This window comes from Ailuropoda melanoleuca, chromosome X (genome assembly GCF_002007445.2).
Source record: "Ailuropoda melanoleuca isolate Jingjing chromosome X, ASM200744v2, whole genome shotgun sequence".
NCBI classification, from domain to species: Eukaryota; Metazoa; Chordata; class Mammalia; order Carnivora; family Ursidae; genus Ailuropoda; species Ailuropoda melanoleuca.
The window spans coordinates 80,975,815-80,989,961 of record NC_048238.1 but is presented as its reverse complement, the minus strand read 5'-3'; the positions used below and the strand labels follow the sequence as shown (position 1 = coordinate 80,989,961).

The 14,147-nt window shown below is 42.0% G+C and overlaps 1 protein-coding gene across 3 annotated transcripts in view; it reads right to left on the bottom strand.

The window, feature by feature from the left end:
- Positions 1-14,147, bottom strand: part of PLS3 (plastin 3) — an 80,328-nt gene that overhangs the window by 36,755 nt on the left and 29,426 nt on the right. For all 3 annotated transcript variants that reach the window (XM_011216839.3, XM_034649221.1, XM_019792919.2), the window contains exon 2: positions 1,769-1,852. The gene's annotated coding sequence lies outside the window, so the exon portion shown is untranslated. The remainder of the gene's footprint in view (positions 1-1,768; positions 1,853-14,147) is intronic.

Here is a 14,147-nt window from a genome sequence, read left to right as displayed (position 1 = left end):
GTAATAGTGTGTAAGCTTACGGTGTATAACATGATGATTTGATAGACTAATATATCATGAAATGATTACTACAATAAGGTTAGTTAGCACATCCATCACCTTACATTGTTACCATTTTTTCCCATTAAGTCACTTAAAAATCATTCAATGTGAAGGAGTGCCTGGGTGGCTCAGTAGGTTAAGTGTCTGCCTTCGGCTCAGGTCATGATCCTGGGGTCCTGGGATCTGGCTCTCTGCTCAGCGGGGAGTCTGCTTCTCCCTCTCCACCACTTGTGCTCTCTCATGTTCTCTCTCAAATAATAACTAAAATCTTTTTAAAAAACAATATAATATTCTTGATTTTGCCTCTTGGAGCACAACATTCATGATCTGGACCTTTACAGAAAAACTTTACTGAGCCCTACCATAGAGAAAAGAGGTCTGTTTCACAATGGGTAATCCCCAAATACAAACTTATCAACAATTTTTGGACAGAAAGGGATGAAACTGATTACGTGTTCTCTGGCTTTGGTTGGGTTTTTTGGGTTTGTTTGCTTTGTTTTGTTTTTTCTTTTTTTCAATCTTTTTTGAGGACTTTACTTTTATAGAACACTTTTAGGTTCACAGCAAAACCGAGCAGGAAGTACAGAGATTTCAGTCCTCACACACACCCTACCCCCAGCAGACGAGGCTCCTTTGCTATGATCGACGAACCTACACTGACACATCGTACTCACCAAAGTCCATGGTTTACCTTCGAGTTCATTCGTGGTGCTATACATTCTGTGGGTTTGGACAAATACATCATGACAGGGATCTACAGGATAGTTTCACGGCCTCAAACGTGTTACTCTTTCAAAAAAAGTACTCTATGTTACATTTCATGTTCTATACAAAACACGAATTTGAGATTGTGTATTTATCCCTTTTAGAAATTTTTGTCAATAGTTAAAAAACTACTCAACAACTCATCAAGAGAGAGCTGGGCTATACCTGTCTTTTTCACAGCCATAGCTGTTCTCTCTGGAACTTATCACAGTCCCAGGCACATAGTAGGCACTTGATAAAACAGCTCTTTACTAAATTCATCCATTCGACAACCACGTGCCAAGCACTACATTAAATTCATATTTGTATTAATTCCCTGAACCCTGACAACAGCCTTAGGAGGTAAATATTCTCCTCTTTTTTCTTATAAGATAACTTAGGTTCAGAGGGACCGTGAAACCGGAATTCAAATTCAGCTTTCTCAAACCCCTGGGATATTTTAAATCAACCATATGATTGATTTAATGTTTCCACCACAATGCAATACACATTTCTAATGACTGGCATTTAAAAAAATTAAGTAAGAAGACTTTTATTTACTTATTTATTTTTAACATTTTATTATTATTATTATTATTATTATTTTATTAAGTAAGCTCCAACCCCAACGTGGGGCTTGAACTCATGACCCTGAGATCAAGAGTCACACACTCCATTGGCAGAGCCAACCAGGCGCACCAAAAACAGACTTCTATCTTTTTAATTTTATTTTACATTTTAAAAGATTTTATTTATTTGAGAGAGAGAGCTAGAGAGAGAGAGCATGAGTGGGGGTAGGGGCAGAAGGAGAAGCAGACTTCCCACAGAGCAGGGAGCCCAACATGAGACTCCATCCCAGGACCCTGAGATCATGACCCAAGCTTACAGCAGATGCTGGACCGACTGAGCCATCCAGGCGTCCCAAAAAGAGGACTTTGAAAAAACAGAAAACAGAATTTGCTTCTTCATAAACTTTTCTTACCTATGATGTTAAAATGTCACTAAAGAGGGACACACTTCTCAGTAGGTTAGGTGGGTAAGTCACCTTTCAGAGTAGTCTGAGGCTCTAGAAAGTAAAGAAAGATCTTCAGTTAGATACGAAGTAGGCATTTTAAAAATGAAGAGTAAAAAGCTATTTTTCATATGTTAAACTGTAATCTAATGGCAATACTTTTAAAAAGTATCCTTTATTTTACTATTATGATGCTTAACACTTCTGATTACAAACATACTCTATAGGATTTACTCCGATTTTCTTTATGCAAGTTTTAAGTAGTAATATTTTCTTTTTTTTTAATTATTTTTTTATTTTTTAAAGATTTTATTTATTTATTTGACAGAGAGAGAGAGGCAGCTAGTGAGAGAGGGAACACAAGCAGGGGGAGTGGGAGAGGAAGAAGCAGCCTCCCAGCGGAGGAGCCCGATGCGGGGCTCGATCCCAGGACTCTGGGATCACACCCTGGGCCAAAGACAGACACTTAACGACTGAGGCACCCAGGCGCCCCAAAGTAGTAACATTTTCAATACAAAATTATTAACCATTCCCATGAACCATACCATGTAGAACAATGGCACACACAATTTGAAAGTGAGACCATCTCAGAAAATCCAAAACATGTGGCCTCTCCTTTGTCTCTAAAGGTCCTTTATAGTTTGGGCAGTTTGTACATCAGTAATGATCTAAAGTATGTGAGTTTAAAAAAAAAAAAAGACAAGTGATTTTATTCTCATACTACCATATCCCTTCTTTATGAAAGAGCATTAGACAAAGATGGTTCTAGACATAGCTCCCTCTCCCGCCCAACCCTTCAACCCTCCTGACTAAACCCTTCACCAAACACCGGGGCCACTTGTCTTTGCAGGCAGGGCAGGGGCAGATCAGGGCAGGAACCTCTTTCCCTTTTCTTCATATTCCTCCCCAACACAGACACACACCTCTACCCTCACACAATTTTACCAATAGCTTAGGCATCTGTTATATGCCTAGTTCCTGCCCTCAAGGAATTTACAATCTGGGGAAGGCAACATATAAATAATTATAATTTGACACAAAGGGGATTAGTGGCTGCAATAAAGGTATAGAAGGGAAAAGCCTCTGGAGACTTTAAAGATTATTAATTTCTTTTCAGATAGGCCAGGAAAGAAGTACTTTTGTTCTTCCTACAGAATTAGGAAATACTTAGATCTCACAGAAATGATCTCAAGGCAACCATTTACTGAAAAAAATATTAATAGAGACGGTAACTACACTTATGGAGCTGAGTATTGAGCAATGTATAGAACTGTCGAACCACTATGCTGCACAGCTGAAACCAATCATTATATGTCAACTATACTTCAAAAATAAAAATTTTAAAAATCAATATAGTGCAGCATTAAGAAAACCTCAAAATAGACTTTCAAGTTTTTTCTTATTCCTTTTTAAAAAAATTTTATTTATTTGAGAGAGTGCATGCATGCACACGCATTAGTGGGAGGGGGTACAGAGGGAAAGGGAGAAACAGACTCCCCACTGAGCAGGACGCCCAATGCCCACAACCCTGAGGTCATGACCTGAGCCGAAGTCAGATGCTTAACTTAATGGACTAAGTAAGCCACCCAGGCGTCGCCCTGTCTAATTGTCTTGATGAAAGCCTAAAGTGACTTCTTTTACACTGAAGGGGAACAAAATACACCACCCCAAAATATGCCTCTTTGGCATACTGATTATCTTAAGCTGGTTATTATTATGAAATAGCAAACACAGGTAAAGCTCTGAAAACTGAGAAGTTAACCTTTTGTATGAAATATTTACATTCATAAGGGAAATCTCCATTTGTCAGAGTGTCTCCCTGCTCTAACAGGAAGAGAATATCTAAATCTCTAGAAACTCTTATTAATGGAGGAAGGCATAATCTTAAATCTGCATAACAAGCTCACTGTTGTTTACTGTGCTTTTCCTGGTCACCTCCCATAACTGACTCCCCACCCCCAGCATCTTCTTTTGTCTTTAGCTGAAAGTGGTATTTAAGGTGGTGGCTTCAGCCATTTTAGGGAGTTCCGTAGTTTTCCTGGGTCTCTCCCATGGATACAGGAGGTATGCAGGTTATTCAACTGTTGTGTTAATCTGTCTTATGTCAATTTAATTAGACCTGCCAAAGAATCTAGAAGGGCAGAAGCAAAATTGTTTTCTCCCCAACAACACCTATAACTCACAGGAGACTTCAGGAGGCACATCCAAAGTAGACTAAAAAGAACTGGAATATGCATATATCCCCCAAACAACATTTCCAGGCAAGTTGGTCCAGGAAAACAGAACAGCTGAATTTAGGAGTCTCTTGCTTAAATAAACTCAATTTCATTTATTTATAATTATTTGAAATAAATATTACCCTGAGGCACCTGAGCTAAATCTAAGAAATACAAAATCAAATTTAAAAGCCTCACAATAGATGCTTTAGTTGATAAAAGTCACAATTTTTTTTAAGGATTGTATTTATTTGTCTGAGAGAAGGAGAAAGCGCACAAGTAGGGAGAGTTGGCGGCAGAGCTGGCGGAGCAGGCAGAGAGAGAGGGAGAAGCAGGCTTCCCACTGACCAGGGAGCCCGATGCGGGGCTCGATCCCAGGACCCCGGGATCATGACCTGAGCAGAAAGCTTAACCCACTGAGCTACCAAGGCATCCCAAAAGTCACAATTTTTAAAGTAGCTTATGTAATGCATAATGAATAAAAAAAGGTTTTTTTTCTGGGGCGCCTGGGTGGCTCAGTTGTTAAGCGTCTGCCTTTGGCTCAGAGAGTGATCCTGGCATTATGGGATTGAGCCCCACATCAGGCTCCTCTGCTGGGAACCTGCTTCTTCCTCACCCACTCCCCCTGCTTGTGTTTCCTCTCTCGCTGGCTGTCTCTCTCTCTCTCTCTGTCAAATAAATAAAGAAATAAAATCTTAAAAAAAAAAGTTTTTTTTTTCTTAAAACTACTAGTAGGTATTTGATGGTATCTTTAAGGAAATGAAGTAATTAAGTACTATCTTGGGGAAAAAAATCCCATTTAAGTAATTTAGTTAAGATTTTAAAAATGAAGATCTTACAAATTAAAATTACAGATGCTCTATTCTTCTTCCTGGGGCATTCGTTGTACTTTAGGGCCTTCTCTCAAAGCAACTCTAACATCCTAGACTGGGGCTTATGAAGCAAAACCGAGGATTTGACATCATTACTGCCCTGCACACGGGGCTATCGTTGTTCCTCACTCGAGGTTGTGGGGTGTTGTAACGGCAAGATGGAAACCACGGTTCTGCTCTTCCCTAGCAGTGTGTCCACAAGCAAGTTTATTTCATCTGGCCCGTCTCATCATTTGAATATAGCAGCAATAATACTTCCTTCCCCAGGGTCCTCATGAAGATTAAGGATGGCATATGTGAAGGCATGCTGTAAACTATGCAATGTTATACAGTAACTTCAAACCCTCAATGAAAGAAAATGGAGAGGGGAGCCTGGGTGGCTCGGCTGGTTGGGCATCTGCCTTTGGCTTGGGTCTGGATCCCGGGGTCCTGGGGTCCAGCCCAGCATCGGCCTCCATGTCAGAGTCTGCGTCTTCGTCTCCTTCTCCCTCTGCCCCACAACCCCCACCCCTGATTGTGCTCTCTCTTTCAAATACATAAATAAAATCTTTTTAACAAAAAAACAAACAAAAAAAAAGAAAATGGGGGAATAAATGAATGTCTAAGTAGTTAGGAGAGGCTATAAAAATAAGCATAAGTCCTAGTAAGAACCTTTTAAATGGGGTGTATGAAAAGTTTTTCCATTTGCCCTATAATTACTGACTCCAGAGTATAAAGATGTCCTGCGTACATAAAAATTATAAGCCTTTAGTCAAAGTAATTTAAGAAGGATGGGCCCTACGAAAACCTGTCAGCCACTTTTCACCCATGACTCAATCTGGCTCCTTCATTAAGGCCAGTTTCTAACTACAACTTGAGAGTGGACAGGAGATATTTTCAAAAATGCAAATTTTACTTCAAGTATTTCGGGACCACTTTTAAAAATCACTAACAGCTTGTCAATACTATCATATTCCTCCCAATCTGCACATTTAAAAAAAATCAGTGATGAAAAATAAAAGGTAAAGAGGTAAAAAGCAAAATTTGCTTGCCGAATAAAAGTTTAACTTCAAGTTCACAGCATGTGTTTGACAGGCCAAAAGAAAGTCTGACTTTTGAATTACGTCCTTTCCCCCAGTCTGTCTTCCCACAAAAGTGAACTTTATTTACATGGGAGAGAGAGAAACAGAGAGAGAGAGAGAGAGACACAGAGGAAGCACGCTGATACTAACAAAACAACACAGAAATATATCTTCCTTCCATTTAAATGTAGCCAAATGAAATACTAATCAAAAGTAAAAGCTCCCAGGGTCTCTGCATTTTTCGGAATTTTCTCATCTGCAAAGCACTTTGATCTGTCCCAAATTCTGTTTTCTCCCTCGCTCCTGGCTCCTCGGCCTGCCTCCTCTCTAAAGGGAAAGCTGCAGGAAAAAAACCAAACCAAAACAAAACACAGATCTTCTCTCTCCCTAAACATCTGAGACAAAGGAAAACACATTTTCAAAAAAGGGAATAAAACAAAAAGCAAACAAAACCTTGTTTGTTGGCTTTTTCATAAAAGGATATGGTGTACGACTGGGTCTGAATTCAGGGCGTCACCCATAGAGAAATCTTAGGCCAATGAAGTCATCCCTAATTACAGAGTTTGACTAACAATGCAGCAATTATGAAACCACTCCACGGGCTCATTTAACTACACTCAAACCCTGAACACAAATCTTTGCTGAGAAAGGTGTACCTACAACTAACTTCCTGAAACTCTCAGTCAAAAATTCTGAAAGGTATTTGATAGGAGAGGAGGGGTGCCTGTTTTCACCCCCTACAGCGATTCACTGGAGGAATGCAGCCGACCGAATAATCTATTTACTAATCTTTGTCATTCAGCAGCAGCACATGGGGCGGGAGGCAGGGTACACACGCTGGGAAACTCATCCGTGGATAATCGGGAGTTAATTGTGAACTCTGTTATTTCTTTTTCTGGCAACTGAAAGGGAACTATAAGATAAAGGCAGGGGATATTGAACTGGAGGCTTTATCTCAGCTACTAGCAGGCCAGGTAAATACGATTGGGAAAGCCAGGCTGGTTACTGAAATCAGAGATTTGGCAACATATATTTAAGCTTGCATGGCGAAGGAGTAGGAGAGAGCAACAAAGGGTGGACAAAACATGGAAGAATACAGTTTCACAATAGATGAAAAAAAAACCAAACCATAGCCACAGCTATGGGTGAATAATTCAACAGCGGTCAACAAGAAGGGGTGTATTTGTCACCTTCCTTTGTCCAAATCAGGCAGCGCTCTGGAACACCCACACTTCACATACTTAACCTGTACCAACAGAAACTGCCGCCCCGTCTCCTCCCTGGTTAGGTAAGTCAACAGCACTAGTCTCTAGGTCACATGGGTGTTCGACACTGAGCTACAGCTCACCTGCTCTTTCCATGATTATTCAAGCTCCACACCTGTACTTCCAAATGACTTTCTAGAAGATTTCAACTTGACTGTCTACCCTATTCACTCACTTATTCACTTATACCCAGTCCTTAATTGAAGGCTTAGCGGGTACCAGGCACTGCGCCGCGTGCTGTACATTTAGGGAATTAGGGCCCAAAGTCCCCTTCTCTCGAAGAGCTTACTGTCTAGTGGGAGAAACAGAAAAACAAAGACATACTATTAGTGTTGTTATGCTGTTAGAGTCCTAGTTCTTGAGCGGTGGGGTGAGAGCCGTGCGGGTCAGGAAACATTTTCCAAAGAGGACTTTTGAACTTTATCTTGGAACGTAAGTAGGGATTCCTCAGAGAAACATCACTGGTGAAGGCATTTGAGATACAGAGTTGTGAAGAGACGGTTATATTCTGGAGGTGGAGAAACTGTGTGGTTGGACCACTCTGCCTGGGGTTTAGGACAGACGTGACTGGGAGCTGAAGGTCAGGGTCCACTTTCGAAGGGCTACACTCGGGGCGCCTGGGTGGCTCAGTCGGTTAAATGCCTGCCTTCGGCTCAGGTCATGATCTCAGGGTCCTGGGATCGAGTCCTACATTGGGCTCTCTGCTCAGCATGGAGTCAGCTTCTCCCTCTCCCTCTGCCTGTCACTCCCCCTGCTTGTTCCCTCTCTCTCTCTCCCCAAATAAATAAGTAAATAACATCTTAAAAAAAATTTAGAGGGGCTCCACTCAAAATCTGGACTTGACCTTCTTTTTTTTTTTTTTTTAAAGATTTTATTTATTTATTTAACAGAGATAGAGACAGCCAGCGAGAGAGGGAATACAAGCAGGGGGGAGAGGGAGAGGAAGAAGCAGGCTCATAGCAGAGGAGCCTGATGTGGGGCTCGATCCCATAACGCCGGGATCACGCCCTGAGCCGAAGGCAGACGCTCAACCGCTGTGCCACCCAGGCACCCCTGGACTTGACCTTCTGGCCAAGGGAGAAGGAAGCTGAGTGAGGAGGATTCCAGTCAGGAAAGTCTAAGCGTCTACACTGAACTCCCTGCTGCATTAGGTCCCATTTTCAGCTATCTCCCCTGCCAAATCAGCTTTCCCTTTCCAATTCCCCACTTTGCTCTGTCTCCAGGTTTACAAATTTGAGGCTGAAGTTTGGCCACAAGAAACAAAGGGAGGGCGAAGTAAATAAGCAGTCTGGATTCTTCCATCATACCCCTGGATCACCTCATGTCTGACCTACTCCAAAAGCCTTTTCGTTGGTCTGTCTCCAGTCTTGTGTCCCTCCAATGTAATCTTTACACTGCCAGCTCCCTGGGGAGAAGATCTACGATTGATTCTACAAAAAACAAAGTCCCACCTTTCATGCACAACATTCGAGGCCATACCCGGTTCGGTATTGATACCTGCTTATCTCTCCAATGTCACTTCCCATCACATGCGTGGCATCCTTGACCCACACTCTAGAAAGATTCCATTTCCCAAGCTGGCCACCATTTCCTACCCCCAGTTCTTTCTCCTTTGTGCTTCTCTCCAGTGGAATGCTCTCCACCCATCTCCTAACGGCTCTTCAAAAGCATCTTTGAGGAAGTCTCTTCAGATAGAACCCACCTGAGATAACAATCCTCTCTGCCCAGGACTGGCTGTGTCTTCTTCTATGACAGCCAGTGCCGGATTCTTTCAGACAGCCCCGATTTTAAATATCTTGTTTTACCGTCGGAGCCTAGGTACCAGTGTCTGAGTGGGAAAATACAGTCACCACAAGGACAGCATTCATAACAAAGCTCTTTGATGGAAGGGGCCATATCCCATTCATCTTCACATTCCCAGCCCTGATCACAGTGCCTACAGAGTATGTAATAATAATAATTAAGATAATATAACCTGTCATTGTAAGTTTACATTACAGCTGACATTTACAGAGCACTTATTATGTAGGTACATTCTGCTAAATGCTTTATATACATTATGTAAGTTACGTCTCACAAAAAAAGTCTATAAACTGGGTGATACTGTTATTCCCATTTTACAGAACAGCAAATGAGCTCAGAGAGGTTGAGTGCCTTTCCCAATGTCACACAGCTCTTGAGAGGTAGAGCCAGGTCTCAGACCCAGGTCTGCCTACCACTGAAGTCAGTATTCTCAACCATTTTGCTATTGTAGCCTCCTGAACAGCAGAGCTTAGTGAATCAATTTATTTCCCCAACAAGACTCTAACCTTATTAGAGTGGAGATACAGCTTACTTATGTCTGTATTCACCACAGTCCTTAGAATAATGCACAAACACAGTGCATTTTCTTTCTATCTCTTTTTTAGAGAGAGAGAGAGACAGAGTGTGTGCAAGTGGGGGGGGTGGGTGGGGGCACAGGGAAAAGGAGAGAGAGAATCTCAAGTAGGCTCCAGGCCCAGTGCAGAGCCGGACGCGGGGCTTGATATCACAGCCCTGAGATCATGACCTGAACCGAAATCAAGAGTCAGACTCTTAACTGACTGAACCACCAGGGCGCCCCGACAAAGCAGTTTCAATACATATCTTCTGAATGAAAAAATGGACCACAGCAAGTGCCCACAACCATTTTGATCATGTCTGTCCCCTTTAGGAAATTATCATTGCTTATGCCTAAAACAGTTTGTCTAACCTTGGCCTGAGATTCAGGTTCTCTAGAGCGGTCCTACTGGACACATCTAACCAGTTTTACATTTCAACAACACTCGCAATTCGCTGTTTGGTCACAACTATTCTCCTGAGCATGTCCCGTTAACTCTAATATCAGTACCTTTTGTTTTATCCTGTCCCTCTTCCTCTTTCCCTCTCTCCCACTATGGGCTCCCTCTCCGGTACCCACCTCTCACACTGACAATGCCTTCCTCCTAATTCTTCTTCTCTCTCTATCCAAATCCTACTCACCCTTCGAGGTTCAGCAGAAGGCTCACCCTCTCCCCCAAAGCACGTTTCCCAATGACTCCGCCCCTGCTGCCCTTCCTCTTCAAATCCCGCAGGCTTTAGAATCCTGTTCACACAATCTGGCAATTTCATTATAGCCTTCCTCCTCTAGTTATGTAAGTGGGTGTGAGGACCGTCTGCAGGTCTCATTTCAAGAACAGAGTCGAAACTCCATCTTCCTCTCCTATACTCCCCACCATAATAATCCACTGTCAGGTCCTGGGTAGAGGCATGGCTCAAAACAATATTCCATCTGGCTGCAAAGTTTTGAAGGTTTGAGTGGTAATTTCCAGCACGCCCAATATCCAGTGACTACTGAAACAAGAGCCTAGGGTAGTTACGTGATTTTGCCAAGACACAAAGGTGCGCAGCAAACGTCAAATTAAAGGAGTGTGTGTGAGTGAAGGTAATGAACTACTCTTACTGTAAAAGCAAAAACAAAGAGGCTACATGCTGCTTTCTGGAAAGAAGGCTCATGGCTATTAGAGCCAACGCCACATCCTTGAAAGGCTCCTGACACATGTGACCATGGTACTGAGAAATACGCAGGTACCAGAAAACGTAGACTGTGACTCCCCTAGCTAATACTAACTTGTTTTCGTTACTTAAAGGCTATGGGGTTCACTTAATCCTTGAATTGAAATCACTAAAACTGTGGATTGTGGAAAACATACAGAATACAGGAAACAGGTTCAGTAAAGGCTACTATGGAATTCTCGAAGTTCTTTCTTCAAAACGTTCATGTTAAATGGGTACCAACAATAAAATAGGCAGTACTTTTAAAAAGTAAGGACACCAATGCTTCCCTTCTCCCTTCACGGGATTTAACATGACTTCATTTCAGCCTCTTAAATGCTAAGTACTGTGAACAACCACCCTCTCCGTATCGGTGCTAATAACTTAGTATAAACATAACCATACACTCAAGTATCTATGTGATTTACTTTTTATTTTAAGAATTATTTTCATACATAAGCCATCGCTATGGCCCCCATAGTTTGTTTTTTTTTTTTTTTTGTGATTAGTTCTTAAACTCAACAGCTTACTTTTCTTAAGGGGCAGGCGGTTTGGAGTTTTTGTGTGCTTCCTTTTAGAAAATTTCAACAGAGGGGCGCCTAGGTGGCTCAGTCGGTGAAGCAACTGCCTTCAGCTCAGGTCATGATCCTGGGGTCCTGGGATCGAGCCCCTCATCAGGTTCCCTGCTCACTGGGGAGTCTGCTTCTCTCTCTGCCCACCCCCCGGCTCATTCTCTCTCTCTCCCCCTCACTCCCACTCTTTTTCTCTCAAATAAATAAATAAAATCCTTTAAAAAATTTTCAATGGAATCTTGGTACAGGAGTAATTGTGAGAGCTTAAGAGGTTATGGGCATCTTTCTGAACTTAATGATTTGTTGCTCTGAAAGTCAAAACAAGTGAGTCGAACTCTAAATGCCCTCCCGTGTCACAAGTTCCCAGTCCTGAGAGTTTTGGGAAAGGTTAGAGCAGACAGAGGTGGTGACAGATTTTACTGTCAATTGTTCCAGCACCTCAACATTATTACACATTGCTTCGGACAGCCGATGTGGAGAGCAAAGTTCTACGCAAGCAATATTCAACATGTACAGCATACTTTATTCAGTGAGGTTGCCTCTCGGGCCTAGATCTTCTGCTAATTCTACCTGACATTTCAGCCACAAACTGGTAAAACTGAACAGAGGACACGGCTAGATTACCCCAAATAAAACTGACAGCATTTTCCCATGAGCCACTGCTGTATATGCCATTAGGTTAACAGTACTGAGGACTTGAGAGTAAAGCAACTGGCTGATGGAACATAAATCTGGCTATATTTAGCAACTACGCTTCTATAATGCATTTGGATTAAAACAACATGAACACAGGGGCGCCTGGGTGGCACAGCGGTTAAGCGTCTGCCTTCAGCTCAGGGCGTGATCCCGGCGTTCTGGGATCGAGCCCCACGTCAGGCTCTTCCGCTATGAGCCTACTTCTTCTTCTCCCACTCCCCCTGCTTATGTTCCCTCTCTCGCTGGCTGTCTCTATCTCTGTCAAATAAATAAATAAAATCTTTAAAAAAAAAACAACAACATGAACACAAACGTATATTACTTCAGGTAACACAGTGTATCATTTCAGGGACATTTGTGGGGTGACCTGAAAAACCTTACCTACTACGTCCATGACAAAATAGGTTTCAAACTCTAGATCGGTGGAGAAATGAACTTTGGAAGGCTCATCGACTGAAGGCTAACTCTACCCTTTATCCCATCCCACGTAATCTACAAGTGCAACTTGGCCTTGGATGCACCCTTGAATGTTTACGGAGACTTAAACATTCGCTTACTACTTAATGTGAGGAAGAGATTGCTGTCTCCTGCAGGTATGCTGCTCCGACAGCCCTTGAGACACAGGAGAAAAGTATAGAGGCTTTATTAAGACTTGCAGGGTAGCAGAGAGGGCTGTTACTTGGGAAAGCATTCATGGCAACTGCATAGAGTTAATTAAACTAAGCTACGTTAGCCCTCTTCCGACTTCTCTAGTAGCTACAAATAATTAAGCCATCTCAAATTCTCTTGTTTGCATGGTTTTAAAGATTCTATTTATTTTGAGAGAGAGAGAGAGAGAGAGCGCGAGCAGGGGGAGAGGGAGAGGGAGAAGCAGACTCCCCGCTGAGCAGGAGGGCTCGATCCCAGGACCCCGGGATCATGACCTGAGCCGAAGGCAGACGCCCAACGCAACTAACTGAGCCACCCAACCGACTGAGCCACCCAGGTGCCCCTTGTCTGCACTGTTTTAAAGGAGATGCACCAGAGTCCTAGTTGCTAACCACTAACTCACCTTTCCCAATTCCTGTAGCCCCACCCCCTTTCATTGTGGGATGACCACCTACTTCTCTATTTCTTCCACCAGTCTGGGAGCTCCTTGAAAGCAGGGCTGGTATCTTATTTGATTTTGTCTCTTGGCTCACAAGAAACACCTACTAAATGCGTGTTGAATAAATAATATCTGATGGAGGCAAGTAGGGAAAAGTGAACATCCTTAAACATAAGGCAGGCTAAATAGTTGTCTCCTGTGGTTTTAAAAATGCATATTCTATTAGAGAAAGCTGTGAACAAAACAGTCACGACAAAATAATGTTCCCACATTCTTCACATGCAATTGGCCTATTAGCATGTTAGCTATCTACTCTTGTTTAATGCTTCAAGATACTACAAAACTACTCAAGATGTTTGCAGCCTGTCCTTTGAATTTAGCTGAAAGTCAAACAGAAAGGCGTTTTTTTTTTTTCCAGAAACAGTTTTTACTTGTGACAATTTTGACAATCAAGTAGCACATTTCACCTTTCCAATAATACACATCAGGCACAAATTGTGTTTTGACAAACTCGCAACATATAGGTAAAAGTAACATTTGGAAATAAATGTAAATTGCCCCAAACTAAATTTAGCTATACTTAAATGTTCTATTATGAAAATTTCCAATAAACACAAAAGAGAAACTAGTACCATAAACACTCATAAACCCACCACCCAGATGGTACATGGATCAGGATTTCCCTGACACCTGCTTCATCTCGTCTTCCTTTTCTGTCACTTTTCCTCCTGACTTATTTTAAGGCAAATCCAGACATCGCGTGATTTTGCCCTACATAGCTCTCCTAAGAAATGAGTTCATTTTCTGGAAATACCTCTATTCTATTCTCAAAGCTGGCATAAGCTAGATTCTAATTGATCTTTTCTTCAAGTACCAATATCTATGAGTCACTTAAACCCCAAAGGGTGCCCAATCCTGTGTCATTTCCTGGAGGAATATCAAATACTTCCATTTAAAGTAAACATTTCTTTCTTCTTTTTGTACTTAATAAAAAAAAAAAAGAGAGAGAGAGAGAGAGAGAAGACCTT